Genomic DNA, 18,877 nt, shown 5'->3' on the forward strand with positions numbered 1-18,877 from the left:
TTTAAAGGGAGCAGGGTGGACACCCGGAGCTGGAATGTACAGAACCTGGGAAGAAAAAACAATTAAATATTGGGCACAACGCTCGCATTTGTTTTCCGTAATCCCGCGCCCCGCACACGCCCCAGCACACGATATGAGACATGGCATGAAGGGCAGGAACGTACCACACGCCCCCAGCGTTTGTCACGCCCCCAGCACACGCCCACAGCACAAAGCAGACACGCCCACAAGGGACTACTTTGCTGGCACGGTTCTTTTACCTTTTAAATGTATATGGTGGGCGTCTGCATAGTCTATGTCCTTCTGCTGCAACTGCCCTTTCCAACGCTGTATTGGGTGTTGTGATTGGTGCTGTGGTTCCTGAGATTACCTGCCTCAAAGGTTTGGGCTCTCTCTTTATTATATTAATATAGATAATAACTAGAGCTAAATATGCAGCAAGCTGAAGATTGCAAATGCCATCTAACATTGCTGGATCACTGGTTCTAAGAATACCTCACTTCTGATAAAAGTCCACGCTCACAATCATGGGCATGTTGACAGCAAGGGCAGAGTAGGAATGGAATTCCTTCTTAAGGAAGGAATCGACCGCAGGTATCAGTAAAGAGAACATAAAATGTGGCAAAACATCTTGGATACGCAATAAAAGAGGAAAAAAACTGAATAAATTCTCGAAGGATTGTAAAGAAAATATGTGGAAAAAAGTGTTTCACAGAAAAGATGGCATAACAAAACACAAAGTGAGCTGGGTAATGTTTCATGACTTCTATAGATAGTACTGTCCTCCTCTACCACCTTTATCCAACTAAAAGTATAAAGGAAAGGGGAGATTTAGCAAGAATTGATGCAAAGCAGTGCAGCAAAGTTGCTGGACTGCACTCTGTTGTGTGAAAGAGAGTGAGAAGAGCAGTGCAATCACTACTAAGATATGACTCTCTCCCTTCCTGCACTGATGCACTTTTGGCCGTCTTAAATGCTCCTCACCCCCTTTGATGATGCCAATTTAGGTTGAGAGTACTCCTGGTGAAGGCTGCCATTTTAGAGTAACTCATATCCTAGAAAGGGTAGGAGCAGAAGGGATGGTCTTACAATGGTTCACCTCCTTCCTGCAAAACCGGTCTGAAAGAAAAAAAATCTGAAACTTCACGTCCGACCTACACCACATAATCAGAGGCGTTCCCCAAGGTTCAGTTCTCTCACCCCCACTGTTCAACATTTACATGGAGCCACTCACCATCATCCTAAAAAAAAACAATATTCCCTTCCACCTCTATGTCGATGACACCCAGATCTACCTCGAAACCTCCACCATAGCGGACATGCAAAGACTCAATGACACCCTAATAGAAGTCCAAAAATGGCTGTCTCAAAACCATCTGAAACTCAACCAAGACAAAACGGAAATCCTCCTCATAGCCAACAAAGAACAGACCCCCGAATCACGGAATGGATAAAGTCTATTGATGCTCTCGACTGCACTCTCATCCCGGCAGACTCCGTGAAGTCATTGGGAATCACTCTAGACCCCAACCTTGACATGGTCAAACACATGAAGAACACAGCAAGATGTGTCGTCTTCAACTTAAAACTACTAAACAAAATCAAACCCTTCATCCCCCCAAATGACCTTAAGCAAGTCCCGCAAACCCTTGTGCTATCCAGATTAGACTACGGGAACGCCACCCTCACAGGCACAGCTAAACTACACCTTGCTCCTCTTAGATCAACCCTAAATGCAGCAGCCAGAATGGTGATGGGAGTAAAGAAATACGAACACATCTCCTCGGCTCTCACAGAGCTTAAGTGGCTCCCAATATAAATGCGGGCCAACTTCAGAACTGCCTGTCTCACCCACAAAGCTCTGCACACTGGTAAACCCACCTATCTAGCCGCCAAACTCAACAAAGTGGGACAGACAAGAAATCTCAGAAGCACCAACACTCTGCTACTCATCCCCTCGAAAACCCGCAAACAAAAGACCTTATCTCGGTCCTTCTCCGGAAATGCACCCAGAATTTGGAATGCCATCCCTTTACATATGAGGATGAACCCTTCCTTCAAAGAATTCAAAAGCCAGCTCAAAGTGCTCTTCCTCAATAGAGCCCTCACGAAGTGCCAACGGACCTACAAAAATGATCCGCCACCAACCGAGGATCCAGTCACTACGAAAAGAACAACTCCTTACGGCATCTTCCTCTTGACCCGCACAGTACTCCCCCCTACTTTTACCACCAACACTACTGCTCTGCATCGAATGCTACATGACTTATACCGATCAATGACCCACCTTTTAACACTGTGTTTACTGTGCCACTCTTTGTATACTCGACTGTCATTGACAAATGTTGTAAAGCGCTCCGATACCTTCTGGTCTGGCTAGCGCTATATAAAACTCCAAAATAAAAGAAAAGAAATAATAAAATAAATCACTCCTCGCTGAAAGTGTTATTTGGGTAAAAGGGACCTCCTCTTAATGAAGTATGCAATTGTAAGACTTTCTGGAGTTAGTCTACTGCTAGGCTATGAAGTTTGTAGGTTCACTGCCCTGGTTGCCAGTATAACCCCAATGGGTTGCGTGTATAATGTATGATCATATAGTTTAGGGTAACCGATGAAGAAAATTATTGGGCTTGGGAGGTGGAGTCGCATCGTCTTATCCAGGGGTGGTTTCCCCTCTAGGGCATAGGGGCATTGCCCCTCCCCCACCCCAGGTGGGAGTGGTTAAACTGAAAGTACCTGGCCTGCCGGTGTTTAAAGGGTTGGACCCCGCAGTGGAAATTAGATTTCTTAATTAGTGCAAGCTTCCGCATCAGTGTTCAGGCAGGGCGTGGACAATCTTACTGATTAGGAATGCCAGAGTTGTCTGAGGTCCAGTGCGCATAGCCAGGTTGGACAGGTCCCAGACTATGGTTAATCAGACTTGCGCACATCGGGCCTCAAATCCAGGCCCTCCTAAGGAGTCCGAGAGGACACAGCTCGACCCCTCTGGTGTCCTTTAGGGTGCTGGATTCACCTGCTCAAACCAATCCTTGCTTTGCACTGATGCATTTTTTAATGTTAAATGCATGGGAACAAAGCTTGGATTGGTTCTGGGCAGGCTGGCCTCTCACGCAATCCCAACAGGTGCAGGTGCAGAATGAGAGCATGACCAATCACTATGTGCTTTTATTTTAAATCCACAGAGTGATTGGTCATGTTCCTTTAACGGTGACGTCCCGCCATGGAAATGATCTTCCCTTTCTCACCTCATTAAATCAATCAGGGACATTTTAAGCGCGCTACTCACCCGTGAGGGTCCAAAGGCACTGGGTGCGGGGGGAAGCTCCTGTCAGTCGAAGAGCCAGGTCTGAAGGGTCTTCCTGAAGATGTGCAGGGTGGGGCGCGTCTGATGTCAGTGGGCAGCCCGTTCCAGGTCTTGGATGCTGCTGCGTTCTTGCTGTGCGGATGCGCGAGGTTTCGGCGAGGACGAGGTAGGCAGATCGGAAGTTACTCTTGTGGTTGAGGTCTGCTGTTGTGGAGGCATTTGTAGGCGTGGGTGAGTATCTTGAAGGGTTACTCTTTTCTTGACGGGGAGCCAGTGGAGGTTACGCAGGTGCTGGGTGATGTGTTTGTGTCGTGCGATGCCGAAGATAAGTCTGGCTGCAGTGTTCTGGATGGTCAGGGGTTTGCGGAGCAGATCCTTGTTGATCACAGCGCCAGTGATGGCATTGCGCATGAGGGGAATGGAGACTAGCAGTCATCTCGTTATGTGTCCTGCAGGCCCTCCCTCAGAGTAGATGCTCACAGGGCCTATAATTAGGACTCAGAGCTGTTGCCCTGCTGCATCATTTTGATGACTGCATGCACTCCCAGTAAGTGTTAATTACATTTCTGCGCACCTTCACTGCCTTGTGGCCCTGTCCACCTGATTTCACTAACTTTTTAGAGTTTAATTTCCTTCTTCTTTGAATCAGTTATTTTTATTACAAGCGGGAGATACTACCACTCTCTCATACCTACAAGCTGAAGAGTCGCAAACCTGCAATTCTGCAAGCTTGCTTGTAAACTCGCCGCTACCATGCCTGACTATAGGCCTGACTCACGTCTATCACTAACTTTTATTGTCCTGCTGGAGCGGGCGGCCCTGACAGATGTGCTATACCTGTACAGTAGTTGTACACAACCCCATCCAGAGGAGGTGGACATGGGGCTTCTGTAACTGCTCAGTTGAACCCAGGGGAGCACTGCACCAATCCAGTGAGTGGATCACCCATGATTACATGCCGTAACCTCTCTGCCTACACACACAGCCCTAAGGACTGCGGAAAGGCTTTGGGTGTAGTAGTAATACCTATTATTTACAGCACTTCAGTGCATATGGTAGCACTATATCAAAATAAAGTATTCATTACTATATATTTGAGGCATGAATACTGAGCATATGCCAGAGGCTTGCATAGAGGGTATATATCTGAGGTTTTCTTACTGTGCACATATCCGAGATTGGCATACCGTGGATATACCCGAGTTTCCATACTGTGCATATCAGAGGCTTGCATATTTTTTAAATATTAGAGATCTTCTTAGAGGGCATATATATGCGGCTTCCACATCATGGATGAATATGAGATATGCATGGTATGCATGTAACACATGGGAAACATCCTTAACAACGCGGTCAGTACACCGCAATGCTGTTACATCGCGGTCGTTACAACGACCGCATGTAACAACGCTATGCCATTACAACGCAAGTCTTTACATCGACTTGCGCTAGATGGCGTGCTAACATTAAAAATGGTGTAGTTTGCTATCCCAACACCTTCCCTACTGATAAGTGGTCTGGAGTTGGAATAGTAAATTACACTTTTTTAATGTTAGCACGCCACCTAGCGCAAGTCGATGTAAAGACTTGCGTTGTAAAGGCATAGCGTGGTAACATGTAACGACTGCGATGTAACAGCACGCGTTGTAATAACACGCGTTGTTACATCCTACATCCGTAACACATACCTGCATATTGTGCATATATACAAGTCATGCATATTGTGCTAGAAGCAAAGGACTCAATACTGTATATATCTGAGGTTTCGGCACTGTGCATATATCTAAGGCTAGCATACTAGGAATATATCTGCCTGAGACTTCATATGCAAACAGTACGTATGCATATTCCGCTGTGAAAGTAATGTAAAATTATCAAAAAATAGTTCTTCATTAAATGACTTGTTTAATGAAATTAAAGGACTATCACGCCTAAAATTCCAGATTGTGGCACCCCAATATCCATTACAATCATTGCACACTATAAGCCTAGGAACTCGCGGTATTAGGACTAACGATGGCCAGGCCCAACAAGCTGACAAATCACCTCACATTATCTAAAGAGCAGGTCAGCTAGATACTGGGCTATGTACAAAATATAGAGTGCTCCAAGGTCTGCTGTGACCAGGGCTGGATGCAGTGACCTCTCTGCCTCTACACCCAGCCCTAAGGACTGTGGAAAAGTCTTGGGTATTTACTGGTCGAACCTGGGTGAACCAGTGGTTCTTCTAGCACAGAGAACTTCTGTGGCTTTGTTGCAGCAGGGCAGGCTGCAGACGCCGAGGAGCCAGCTTCACCTACATCACCTACCCCCATGCACTCCGTACTCCGGAGGCCCTTGAGGATTGTCACCAAGCAGTATAAGGCACAAGGCAGGCTGTAGGGGTCAGTCCGCTTGCGGTGCAAATAGCCCGCAGCTGCTGCTCTCTTTACTTGGCCCCATGAAGAGCTAGGAGCAGTTCTAGGGGGAGAAAGAACAGGCATGTGACGTCTCCATGGAACCTTGAGGATGGTGCTGATGGAGAGAGTTGCGTTTGAGCAGGGGCGGCCTTAGGCATGTGCAAGCTGTGCACCTGCACAGGGCCGCTAAACCCCAGTGGCCGCCACGCTAATATATATCCTTAAAATAATAATCCTCTGAGGATAGATACATATTTGCGTGGCGGCCCCTGGCAGGGATTTGGCGGCCTCCGGCTCTGCTACACTTCCAAACACCCTGACCCCCCGTCTTCACTGGCCTCCGCGCCTGCGTTCCTCCGGGGGCCCCCTACCTACGCTCCCTGCCCAGGGCCACCATGAGCCTAGAGACGCCCCAGAGGGAGGAGATGCACGGTGACGAGTCATCATGTCCTCTGAAGAGTTTTCTTTTCTGAGAAACGTGGGGCAGTTCCTACTTTAAATCACTTCCCGAGTCACCTCTCACAGTTAGCATGAGATGAAGTCCTAATCTCCTGGATTTATGACCCAATCCTTTTGAGCCAACCATTATGTCAGTGTGGTGCTGAGGTGAGGTGGACCACGTAATCATGGGATTAACAGTGACTCACCTGTTCTTGCTGGAGCAGCATTAGCCAAAGAATATCCACGACGCTAAGAAAGATGGCAGAAGGTGGTGTGAGTGAAAGAGAAGAAGGACGGTAGTGACTGATTGCTCCGAAGAGGTCAGAGAGTTTACTACTCCAGATAGGGCTACAAAGGCTCTCTCAATGTCTCATTTAAGAACTAAACTGTGAAAAGGAGATACTTCCTGGGGTAATAGGGCTTCGCCTTACTTACAAGGTGGCGTTAAGCGGCTTAACGTGGCTTAACGCTGCCTTGTCAATAAGGCCCCCTTTCACGCTACACTTAGCGTGAAAGGGGTGGGCAGTGGGTGTTGCAGTGTGTTGTGTGTCTCGAGCTAGGCTCAAGCAACTTAGTATCGTGTCTCGTGCTAGGCTCGAGAACTTCATACTGTAAGTATGTTTTATTTTTTTTTCATGCCTCTTCATATTCTGTATGTGCTGTTGAGAGTTTTTTACGCATTGGTTGGAAGAAGCTGGTTCCTGCAGCTGTGCCCGCACTTCCCTGCTGTTTGGGGGTTTGAGCTCCAATAAAACTTTATTCAACCATTACTTGGACGATTAATGCAACTTAACAATGGCGATGATGGCTGTGGCTTAAACCTCGGTAAAGAATCCACGCAACAAGAAGATTTACAATCAAGAACATTTAAGAAGATTGGAAGTTGTTATTGTGCTTTCGGATGGAAAATATTACCATTACAGCATTTAAAAGGGAAGATGAAATTATATCTGAAGTAAGTCACAACCTCTTCTTTACTAACAATTATTAACAAACCAGGATCTGTTGTAGTGTTCATTACCTCACCTATTTAACTTTGGAAATGGAAATGGAAAGAGATAATTGAAGAAGCTAAAAAACTATTTAACACAGAGAGTTATAACATTGTGGAAATACCTTGGTGCATGCTGAGAGCTTTGTTGAACTGTTATCGGCCGCATTTTTGAGCGGCAGCGAAGCTGTTTGTCGGCCGCATTTTTCGAGCAGCAGCAGCATTCGGCAAGGCGTTTATACTTCTCTGCTGTTTGGGGGTTTGAGCTCCAATAAAACTTTATTCAACCATTACTTGTTGGACGATTAATGCAACTTAACACAGTGGGCGTTCCACCGCTGTGAGAAAGTGCCATCTTTCTTGCATAGGTCTGCCCCCACTTTTTTCTGAATTGCTGATGTGCTTTGACTAAGTGTGCCCTGGGCTCCTGCCAACCAGGTGCCCAGGGCCTGTGTGCCTTCCCTAAAACTGTGTTGAAACTAAAGCCCAATTGACATCTCTGGCCACCTGTCAGCCCCTAATAAATGGTACCCTAGGTACCCAGGGCATGGTGACCAGAGAAGACCCCTAAGGGCTGCAGCACTTATTGTGCTCCCCTTAGGGGCCCTGTACCCTGACACCCACACACTGCCTTTGCAGGCTGAATGTCTAAGTACAGAACTAAACAGAGAGTCGACATGGCACCATGCCCATAAGTTCACTGCCCTGGCATCCATCAATCACCCCTCTAGCTGGGTGCCCTATGCCAGTGGTGGGGGCACAGGTGCATGAGCCCTGTGCCCCTACAGTACCCAGGGCCATTCCTGGGCACTGTAAGTGCAGTGCTGCCATTAAGAGTATATGGTGTTGGGAGGTTGTCATTACGAACTCCACAGCACCATGATGGATTCACTGAAGACTGAGAAGTTTGATATCAAACTTCTCAGCACATTAAACCTGCATTGATGCCAGTGTGGGATTTAATGTAAAAGGCACAACAGAAGGCATCTTAGAGATGCCCCCTGAAACCTAACCAACTCCCAGTGTCCTGACTGTGTGGTTACCGAGGCTGCCACCACCAGACATGTTTCTGGACCCCAGGGTCAAGAGCCTGCCGCTCTCGGGGGCCTGAAACAATGCACATCCTGGGACGAGGTGCCAAGCCTCCTCCCCCAGGATGGGCAGGGGAAGCTTCAAAGGCATACCGCCTTAGTGAGCTTCTCCAGGCCACTTGCTGTACTCAGCAACTTGCCCTCACCGGTTCTGACCCCCACTCTGGTGGGAAGAACAGCAGGAAACCCTAAGTGAGGAAAGGTGGTGTGCCAGCCTATGCCAACCCCACCCCTCAGGTGGGAGAGGCGAGGTGAAGCACGACTCCGGGCTCTGGCCATCTTGAAGATGGGGAGCCCTGCCCAATCACAGCTAGGCTCCTGCCCCCCTCCCACAGGAGAGGAGCAGGATGGGGGGTAAACTCACCCCAGGACAGAGACCCATTGGTCTCTGCCCTTGCCCTACCTGTAATGCCCCTAAATGTAGTATTTAGGGGCACCCTGGACCTTCCTTTCTCAGATCCCGAATGCAACAAGAAGAAGAACAAGAAACAAGATGACCTGCCGTGCAGCTGCTAACAAGAGGCCGACACCCACTGACTTGGCCCCAGAACCCTACAGGCCTGTTGATCCTTGAACCTGCTCCTGCAAAACTCCGGCATCTCCTGCGGACAGCAACCTCAAAATCCCCGGAGGACCTGCCTGCCTAGAACCTTCCAAAAGACTGGGACTCCCACAAGCAGTGGTTCTGCTCAAACAGCAATACCCCTGGCGCCAGCCAGGAACCGCAAATCCAGCCCACTCTGCACCCGCTGAGCCCGGCCTGGGCCTGAGTGAACCAAGACCATGAGGACGTCCCCCCGGCGACTGTGACCCGAAGTCCAGTGCCCAAAGACCCTCCACGATGAACCAGACGACGCCTGCAGCCTCAGAACCAGAGACCCCTCCAACTGCGACCAGCTGAGGGTAAGATTTCCTGACACCAAAAGACACCCCTGCACCCGGCGCCCTGCGGCTCCCTGTGCCTTCCTTTGGGGTACCTACCTGTTCTCCAAGATCCCAACTTACCTCTCGAAGTGGTGGTCGCACCTGAAGAATCTCCGTCCCCGAGCCTGCAGCCTTTGTTCACTTTTTAACTTTCCCATTGGATAACATTGAACGCCCGACGGCTCAAAAGCACCCTTCACCCAGTCGCCCGAGTGCCGCTGGAAGTGTAACTATTACCCTACTCTACTTCCCCACTTGCCCTGAGTAAGTGACCTGGAGCTCAGCTCCCACAGCCGCGCGGCCTGCTTGCTTGCAGCCACCAACCGAAGGCCCCCTACCCTCCATTGCATTGGGCCTACTCTCTCTGCACCCGGCTGCTTCTGTGCCACTGAGGGTGTAACTACTGTACATTTCCGACCCTGGAAGACCCCTGAGTTTATGCCCAGAACCTTAACTCCACCAGTCGAGTACTTACCTAAAAGCCGATAACTAATTTTCCTTCCATAAGTTATCATTGACTGGTTTCACTTGAAATTTCTTTTAAGTGTGGAGTTTTGAAACTTTAAAATATTCATCTAAAATCAGCCGAATAACGAATTCCGAATTACTCACCTGTAATCAGGAGAGAAGCCAGTACTGTACCTTTTAGCCCAGTACTGAACCGAATAAGTAATCATAAGGAAACCATTGACTGTTTTTCTGTGAAATTTCTTCTGTCTATTTTTGCAAACTTCAAATATTCTTTAAAAATCGTACCAACTACCAAAAAGTAGTTACTTACCTGTCTTAGGTAGAGGTCCTAGTGCTGAACCTAGGAGTCCAGTGCTGTATTACAAAAGTAACGAGAACCTTCTTTACCTGTGACTAGAATTTCCTCCAATGGGATAAAATTGCTTGGTTTTCACTGAAAAGTTTCAAGTGTCAACTTTGAAAATACGCTTTTACTTAACTGTTAACAGCTTATGTCCCGGGACTGAATCCAGGATCCAGTCCTGTTGTTAGAAAAGTAATCCATAAAGTAATCAACTGCATTTATGTAGAAAAACCCATTGAGCTCAATGTTAAATTGTGTTTGAAACTGCCTATTGCAACCACTGCAGCTATTGTACTTACAAAGTCTATTGCCTTTTTGCAAAGTAATTATCTAAAGTCACTCATATTGAGAAAAGTATATTTTGATACCTGTTGGTTCTAAAATAAAACAACTATATCTTTTGATATAAAACAATTGGGCTAGAGTTCAGTTCTTGAGTGTGTGAGACCATTTGCTGACTGAGTGTGTACAACAAATGCTTAACACTGTACTCTGATATTGCCTTACTGCTCGACCAAGCTACCACTTTAGAGAGTATGGTTATATCTAACTTTAACCTCTGCCATACCTCTGGAGACTGGGGACTCTATACACACACTGTACCTTACTTTGTTCCAGTATATATAGAGCCACTTTCTTACAACAGCAACACCCATTGATTGTGACCCTGGCCCCTATTTATAAGGGGAGAGTAAATAGGAAGCAACGCCAAAAATAAGACCAGGAAAAACCTGGTCTTCTTATGGTGAAACGAGGAGACATGCTTTATTTCTTCTTGTTTTTGCTGTTTGTGTGTGTGCTGAATTGTGCAGCACACAAACAAACAGCAAAACACTATGAATGATTGTTTGTCAATCAATCAATCAGGGGTTTATAAAGTGAGCTACTCACCTGTGAGGGTCTCAAGGCGCTAGGGGGGGGAGGCAGCTCCGATTCAGTTGAAGAACCAGGTCTTGAGGTCCTTCCTGAACGTGTGCAGGGTCGGGGAGCCTCTGATGTTCACGGGGAGCTCGTTCCAGGTCTTGGCTGTGATGTAGGAGAAGGCTCTCTCGCCAGTTCTGTTTTTGCTGATGTGGGGGACCTCTGCCAGGGTGAGGTCGAAGGAGTGGAGGTTCCTCTTGGGTGTGTGGAAGGAGATTCTCTCGTTGAGGTATTTGGGTCCGATGTTGTTGAGGGATTTGTAGGCATGGGTAAGGAGTTTGAAGGTGACCCTCTTCTCGACGGGGAGCCAGTGGAGGTCTCGTAGGTGTTGGATCATGTGTTCGTGACGCTGTGTTCTGAAGGACGAGTCTGGCTGCGGTGTTCTGGATGGTTTGGAGTTTGTGTAGAATAGTTCTGTTGATTCCAGCATTTAGTGCGTGGCCATAGTCCAGTCTGCTGGTTATTAGTGCATTGGTGACAGTCCTTCTGCAGTCGGAGGATCCATTTGAAGGTCTTGGAGAGGATGCGCAGGCAGTTGAAACTGGTGGAGGCAACGGCATTGATCTGGCAGTTCATGGAGAGGGAGGTGTAGAGGATGATTCTGAGGTTTTGTGCGTGGTCTGTAGGGGTGGGTGGATTCCCGACGGTGGAGTGCCACCAGGTGTTGTCCCAGGCGGTGGTGCAGGGTCCAAGGATGAGGACCTCGGCTTTCTCTGAGTTGAGCTTCAAGCAGCTGTCTTTCATCCAGGCTGCGACATTCTTCATTCCTTCCTGGAAGGAGAGTCTGGTGTCTTCGGGATTCTTTGTGAGTGAGAGGATGAGCTGGGTGTCGTCGGTGTAGGATGCAATGCTGAGCCCATGCTGTCTGACGAGAGGGGCCATTTAGATGTTAAAGACCATGGGGCTGAGCGATGATCCTTGGGAAATTCCGCAGTTGATATTGGTGGGTTTGGAGAGGAAGGGAGGGAGTCTGATCCTCTGGGTTCTACTGGAGAGAAAGGATTGGATCCAGTCGAGGGCGGCTCCTCGTATTCCCGCGTTGTGAAGTCTGGCTGCGAGCATGTGATGTGAGATGGTGTCGAAGGCTGTGGATAGGTCTAGGAGGATGAGGACCGCAGTGTGTCCCTGGTCGAGTAGCATGCGGATGTCGTCAGTGGGGGCGAGGAGGGCGGTCTCGGTGCTGTGGTTGCTGCGGAATCCCAACTGGGAGGCATCTAGGATGGAGTTCTCTTTGATGAAGGCAGTCACCTGGCCGTTTACGAGTCTTTCGGTGACTTTGGCTGCAAAGGGGAGAAGGGAGATGGGCCGGTAGTTTTTCAGGTCCGTTGGGTCGGCCGATGGTTTCTTGAGGAGGGGTTTAACCTCCGCCGCTTCCAGTCATCTGGGAAGATGCAGTATCTGAAAGGTGTTGATGGTTCGTCCCAGTTCGGGTGCGATGGCGGCGGTGACCCGGTGGAATATGTGCAGTGGGCAGGGGTCCGTTGGGGCTCCTGAGTGGGTTTTCTTCATGGTTGCGGTGATGTGTTCGACGGTGGGGGAATTCCAGGTCAGGATGGTTGGCTTGTCGGCGGTGGTGGTGGAGGGGGTGGGGGGTGGTGTCCACCGTCTGTTCACTGAAGTTGTCGTAGAGGGCCTTGATCTTCAGATGGAAGTAAGAGCTGAGCTTGTTGCAGAGTTCCTGGGAAGGTGTGTGACATTGGTGGCTTCGCTGGGGGGGGGGGGGTTGGTGAACTGCTGTATGACGTTAAACTGTTCCTTGGCGCTGGTCGCCTTGGTCTGGACTTTGTCTCTTATGAAGGTCCGTTGTCTGGTGTCTCCTATACGCTTCTGGTATTCCTTCAGGGCACTTCTGCGGTTGTTCCGTGCTTCCGTGGTTTTCTGATTTCGCCAGGATTTCTCTAGAAGTCTGCAGGAGCGCCTGGCTCCTTGTAGTTCTGTGGTGAACCAGGCGGCCTTCAGAGGGTGTTGTTTGGCGGGGTGGCTGAGGGGTGCAAGCTTGTTGTTGCAGCAGGAGATCCAGCGGTGAAGTATTTTGGCTATAGAGTTGGTGTGGGTTGTGGCGCTGGGGGGGTCTTGGAGGAGGGTGGTTATTGGACCCAGCCTCGTGGCGTGGTCCGCCCCTGTTCCTCCGCACCCTGGGAGCGCACCCTGCACCCTGAGTTCCCTGTGCAGCACCCCATTAGAGTAGCGGCCCAGAGTTTCCTGGTCGTTCTGCTCCCCGAACGCCTAGAACCCGTACCCGGCGACCAGGCCTGCATGCCCCACGCCGAAACCTTGCATGCCCCTCAAAGACCCGGCGGCCATTTTCCCTTCCCGAGATCCCTGACTCCCTGGGCCTAACGTGACCCCGGCCCCAGCGAAGCCCAGACTCTAAAGGCGCGCCTTACTGGGGGGTAAAGAGCTCCCCAATTGAGATAAGCCAGGGAGTTTCGATGGCACCTCCGGCCTCCCCTGAGAGACTGGTCTCTGTCACACCTGTGGCCCTCCCCTGTGGACCAGTTTCGATCGCACCTCTGGCCTCCCCGAGTGCTGGCTCCAGACCTGCTGGGCGTCTGGGAATTCCCAGACGCATCTTCCAAAGAGATCAAAGAGCCAACCGCCGGACCTCGCCAACGACCAGCCCCAAGGCATGAGACCTCCGCCTGCGAGGGTCCGGACATCAAAGGGCTCCTGGACTATATCAAGGCCCGCCCCACAACTAGCGGGCAGTTGGATCTTGGACCTGGAGCCCTGCTGATCTGATCGCGGCTAACCCTAAGAAGAACTCATCCTGAACTGTTGAGCCCTGCTGACGCTGTTGCGGCTCCCTCGTCGTATTCGGAACTGAACCATCTGAGCCCTGCTGACGCTGTCGCGGCTCGACCTCAAAGACCATCGGAGCCTTGCTGATGCTGTCACGGCTCGACCTTAAAGACCCTCGGAGCCCTGCTGACGCGGTCGCGGCTCGACCTCAAAGACCTTCGGAGCCCTGCTGGCGCTGTCGCGGCCCGAGCTTAATCTCGTACCATCTGAGCCCTGCTGACGCTGTCGCGGCTCCTCAGGAACTTCTCCGGATCGAGCCCTGCTGACCTCGTCGCGGCTCGAGGAGTGCTCAGGGCCGGCTGGACCATCGACGCTACCATCACGACCTGAGCCCACTCGACGTGAGTGAAGCAGCCAGTACGTCCACCATCTCCCGTACCCCCCGGCTCGAGGATTGAGAGCTGTGCGCAGGGTATGCCTCGTACTGACCCAAAGGCTAAAGTCTGTCCCGCTTCCCTCTTCCCGAATCCTCAAAGACTTTGTGATCCCTCGATCATTTGTACATAAGAGTGCTGCTTTCTTTTTACTGCATATAAAGAACTTGTTACTAGAATCCAACGGTGTGGTGTCTGCTCGTAAGTGTGGTGTGAGCTCAGTACGTACGATCCTAGACTAGAAGGCCTCCCCGTGGAGGACCTCATGATAAGACTCGGCAAGATCTGTGGGAGTGGTGGGTCCCGGGGTGGTTGGGTGAGCAATACCTGGCCCTCCGAGATCGCCCCTTCTAACATTGGTGGCAGCGTCGCGATAAGAACCTACGTCTAGGGATCGTACAACTGGCACACTACCCGAACAAAACCATGAGCCTCACGGACAACGAGACCACCTTCCAGATGGAGCGCCTGGAACACTATACGCATCGAGAGCTGAAGCAATTTTGCAAAGATCTCCATATCCCGACAACGGGATTAAGCACCAAAGAAGACTTTCAAAAAGCCCTGACAGCCTGGGTGGAGGCCGGAGCACATCCTCTAACGCCAGCAGGAGACGGCGAAGACAGAGGGCCGCTGGCCGAAACCCGCACCCAGGGGGATGAGAGAGAAGAGTCCCCGATGCGGAGTCCCAGCACGGAGAGAGGTCTGTCGCCAGAAGAGATGACCGACCGAGAACGCAACCGAAACCACGAGCTGGAACTAGCGCGCCTGAAGATAGAAGGAGAGCTCAAGCTGGCTGAGAAGAAGCTAGCCATCGAGCAGTTGCGGCTGCAAGGAGAACTGGATGAGAAGAAACTCCAGAGAGAACACGAAGGGAAACGACTCCAGCTGGAGCACGAGCGCGGTCTGAAGGAGATCGAACTGAAGGCCCAGAGCGACGACAACCGAACGTCAGGGGCCCGAGAGGCCGTTCCCCCGGTGGAACCCAAGGTCCACATCCCCAAGGATGTGGTCAAAGAATATTACAAGAACGATGATATCCAGCAATGGTTCAAGGCCTACGAAGTCGCCATGACCTCCCACCGAGTTCCACAGAAGGATTGGGGGGCCGGGCTGTGGGGTAGGTTCCTCAGCGAAGGGAGGGACACCCTACTCAACCTACCATCCTCCGAGCAAACGTCCTACAGCCACATGAAGGAGGCCCTCCTCACCCAGTACGGGCTCACCCCGGAAATGTACCAACAAAGGTTTCGAGACTGCAAAAAGATTCCTGGCACCACGTGGGTAGAATATGTCAACTTCTACAGCCGGGCCCTGGAAGGTTGGATCAAGGGCAGCAAAGTATCCACCTTCGAGGGGCTCATCGACTCATTGCTTACGAACATTTGTCCCTAAATTGCTTTGTAGAACTCCGACAGCACCTCCTGGACAGCAAGTTGGCTGACCCTAGGAAACTGGCCGTCGAGGCCGATCGCAGGGTGAGCACTTGAGTCCCCCAGGGGCCCCGGGGAGAATCTGGTCGAAACGAACAGGGTTATTCCCGCCAGAGGGGAGGGGGGAGCCAAAATAGACAGAGGGGGTCCCAGGTAGGGTCCCCGCGTAGTCCCCCCCGAAACCAGCCCGGCACCTCGCCTCCCACAGCGCGCGCAGGGTTCCCTCCCGCAAAGCCAGGGCCCCGAGTCAGCCAAGCCTGCTACCATTGCCAACAGCCAGGGCATTATGCCAATGACCCCCGATGCCCTTTGTTCAAGAAGCCCGCCGCTGCGGGTCCCCCAGCGCGCCAGTTAGCCTCTGTAGCCATAGAAGAGGAAGGGGAGGAGGATTTCGAGGGGGGTGACCCCGCAGCTATGATCTTAGTCTCCCTGGGTGATAGGGAAATGGTCCCCGGAGCCCCTCTGCCAGACAACACCGAAAAATACAGACAGCAAGTAGTCGTCAATGGCCACCGCATAGGGGCGCTCTGAGACACCGGGGCCAGTATCACAGCCGTAAAGGGTCACTTAGTCAGTGAAGCTCAAATTGTACCCCACGCCACCTGCAGGGTGATCGCAGCTGACAATTCCGTCCGCACCTGCCGGATAGCCCAAGTCCCGTTCGAATGGGGGGGCGTCTCCGGAGAGTTACGAGTAGCGGTCCGCACCGACATGCCCGTGGACTGCCTACTCGGTAACGACCTGGAGAGCTCCCCGTGGAAGCAGGTAGAGCGAAGGACCCACCTGGAGATGGTGGGCCTGCCCGAATGGGCCTGTGTGAGCACTCGTTCCATGAACGCCCGAGTGGCCCCCCCCGGGGGGGGTAATCCCTGAGGACGCCCAGCCAGTCCCCGAGGACCCCGAGGTCCCTGTGACCTCGGAACGCCCCGAGCTGTCCCCCGAGGAGAGCCTCATCTCCGACGCAGGTCCTCTCGGGCCTGACGTCGAACCGACTCCGAGCCTGGACGACCTTCCTGAGCTGGCCCAGTGGCGCCAGGAAGGAGGACCGTCCCGGGAAGAGTTTTGCATCGAACAGACCTCCTGTCCGTCTTTGGTTGGGCCGCGGCAGCAGGCCGCCGCCCATGCCGCCGGTGACCAGTCTGGCTCCCACTTTGTCTATTGGGAAAACGGCCTTTTATACAGCGAACAAAAGTCCGCGGAGCTAGGGTCAGCCCGGGTGCTGGTGGTGCCCCTACGCTTCCGCAGCTTCCTCCTGAACCTGGCCCATGATGTGCCCCTGGCGGGACACTTGGGACAACACAAAACATATCACCGCCTGGTCACCCACTTCTACTGGCCCGGCATGCGCTCCGATGTAGAGAATCACTGCAAGTCCTGCCCCACGTGTCAGTCCAGCGGGAAGAGCGGAGGAAGGCGCAAGGCCCCCCTCCAACCCTTCCCCGTGGTCAGTACCCCATTTGAACGGGTGGGAATCGATATCGTGGGGCCTCTCGACCCCCGAACCTCCTTGGGCCACCGGTTTATCCTCGTTTTGGTGGACCATGCCACCCGCTACCCCAAAGCCATCCCCCGGCGAACCGTGACGGCCCCCGTAGTGGGGCGGGCCCTCATGGGGATCTTCTCCCGGGTGGGATTCCCCCGAGAAGTAGTGAGCGACCAAGGGACAAACTTCATCTCGAAGTACATGAAATCTCTCTGGCAACAATGTGGGGTGACTTACAAATTCACCACCCATATCACCCCCAAGGTAACGGTCTGGTTGAACGTTTCAACCGGACCCTCAAGGGAATGATCTTGGGTCTCGAAGAGCCCCTGAGGCGCAAGTGGGACATCTTTCTTCCCTGTCTCCTCTTCGCGTACCGCGAGGTCCCTCAGAAATCCTTGGGGTTTAGCCCCTTCGAACTGCTCTACGGGCACCCCGTCCGGGGGCCCCTCAGTCTGGTCAAAGAAGGATGGGAAACGGCGGCCCCAGAGCCCCCTCCGGATGTGTTTCGTTACATCCTCACCCTAAGGAACCAGACGCGGAAGTTCCGAGAACTGGCCGAGGCAAACCTCGAGGCCAGCCAAGAAGAAATGAAACGGTGGTATGACCAGAATGCCACTCTGGTCGAGTTTCAGCCCGGACAGCAGGTCTGGGTAATGGCTCCCGTGGAGCCCTGTGCCCTGCAAGACAAGTGGACAGGACCCTTCAAGGTGGTGGAACGCAAGAGCCAGGTGACCTATCTGGTCGATGTACAGTCCCCCAGGAACCCCTTGAGGGTCCTCCACGTGAACTGCCTCAAACTCCACTTCGCACGGACTGAGTTGAGTTTGCTCCTCGCCACTGACGATGGAGAGGAAGAGGAAACGGAGCCTCTCCCTGATCTCCTGTGTGCGAAGGAAAATGATGGCTCCGTAGAGGGAGTGAGCCTCTCCTCCTCCCTCACCCCTGAGCAGCGTGAAGACTTTCGCCAGTTACTGGGACAATTCTCCCACCTTTTCTCCCTCATCCCCAGCGTCACCAGCTGGTGCGTCCACGATGTGGACACCGGGGACAGCCCTCCGGTACGGCACAGAGCCTACCGCGTCCCTGACCGAGTCTGGGCCTGCATCAAGGCCGAAGTCAACAAGATGCTAGCCCTGGGAGTGGTCGAAGCCTCTGACAGCCCCTGGGCTAGCCCCGTGGTCCTGGTTCCGAAGGCGGCCGCCCCCGTTCTGCGTCGACTACCACGGGCTCAACGCAGTCACCAGAACCGACGCCCATCCCATTCCCCGGGCAGACGAGCTCATTGACCGCCTCGGAGCTGCTTGCTTTCTCAGCACGTTCGACTTGACCAGCGGATAGTGGCAGATCGCCCTCACAGAAGGGGCCAGGGAGAGATCCGCTTTTTCCACCCCGGATGGTCACTACCATTTCCGGGTGATGCCCTTCGGGATCAAAAACGCCCCCGCCACCTTCCAGAGGCTGGTCAACCAGGTACTGGCTGGGTTAGAAGAATTTAGCGCCGCGTATCTAGACGATATCGCGGTGTTCAGCTCCCACTGGTCCGAACACCTCCAACACCTCTGGGAGGTGCTGATGGCCCTGCAGGGCCGGTCTCACCATTAAGGCAAGCAAGTGCCAGATCGGACAAGGGTCCGTAGTCTACCTGGGGCACCAGGTCGGAAGCGGCCTCGTGGTCCCCCTCCAGCCCAAGATCGATGCGATCATGGCCTGGGGGTCCCCCACGACCCAGACGGAAGTGCGGGCGTTCCTAGTGCTCACGGGGTACTATTGAAGATTCATCAAGGGGTACGGCAGCATCGTAACCCCTCTCACTCTCACGGAGTTAACCTCCAAAAACCAGCCGAAGAAAGTCAATTGGACCCACGCCTGCCAAGAGGCATTCGAAACATTAAAAGAC

Source organism: Lissotriton helveticus, chromosome 6 (genome assembly GCF_964261635.1).
Source record: "Lissotriton helveticus chromosome 6, aLisHel1.1, whole genome shotgun sequence".
Taxonomy (NCBI): Eukaryota; Metazoa; Chordata; class Amphibia; order Caudata; family Salamandridae; genus Lissotriton; species Lissotriton helveticus.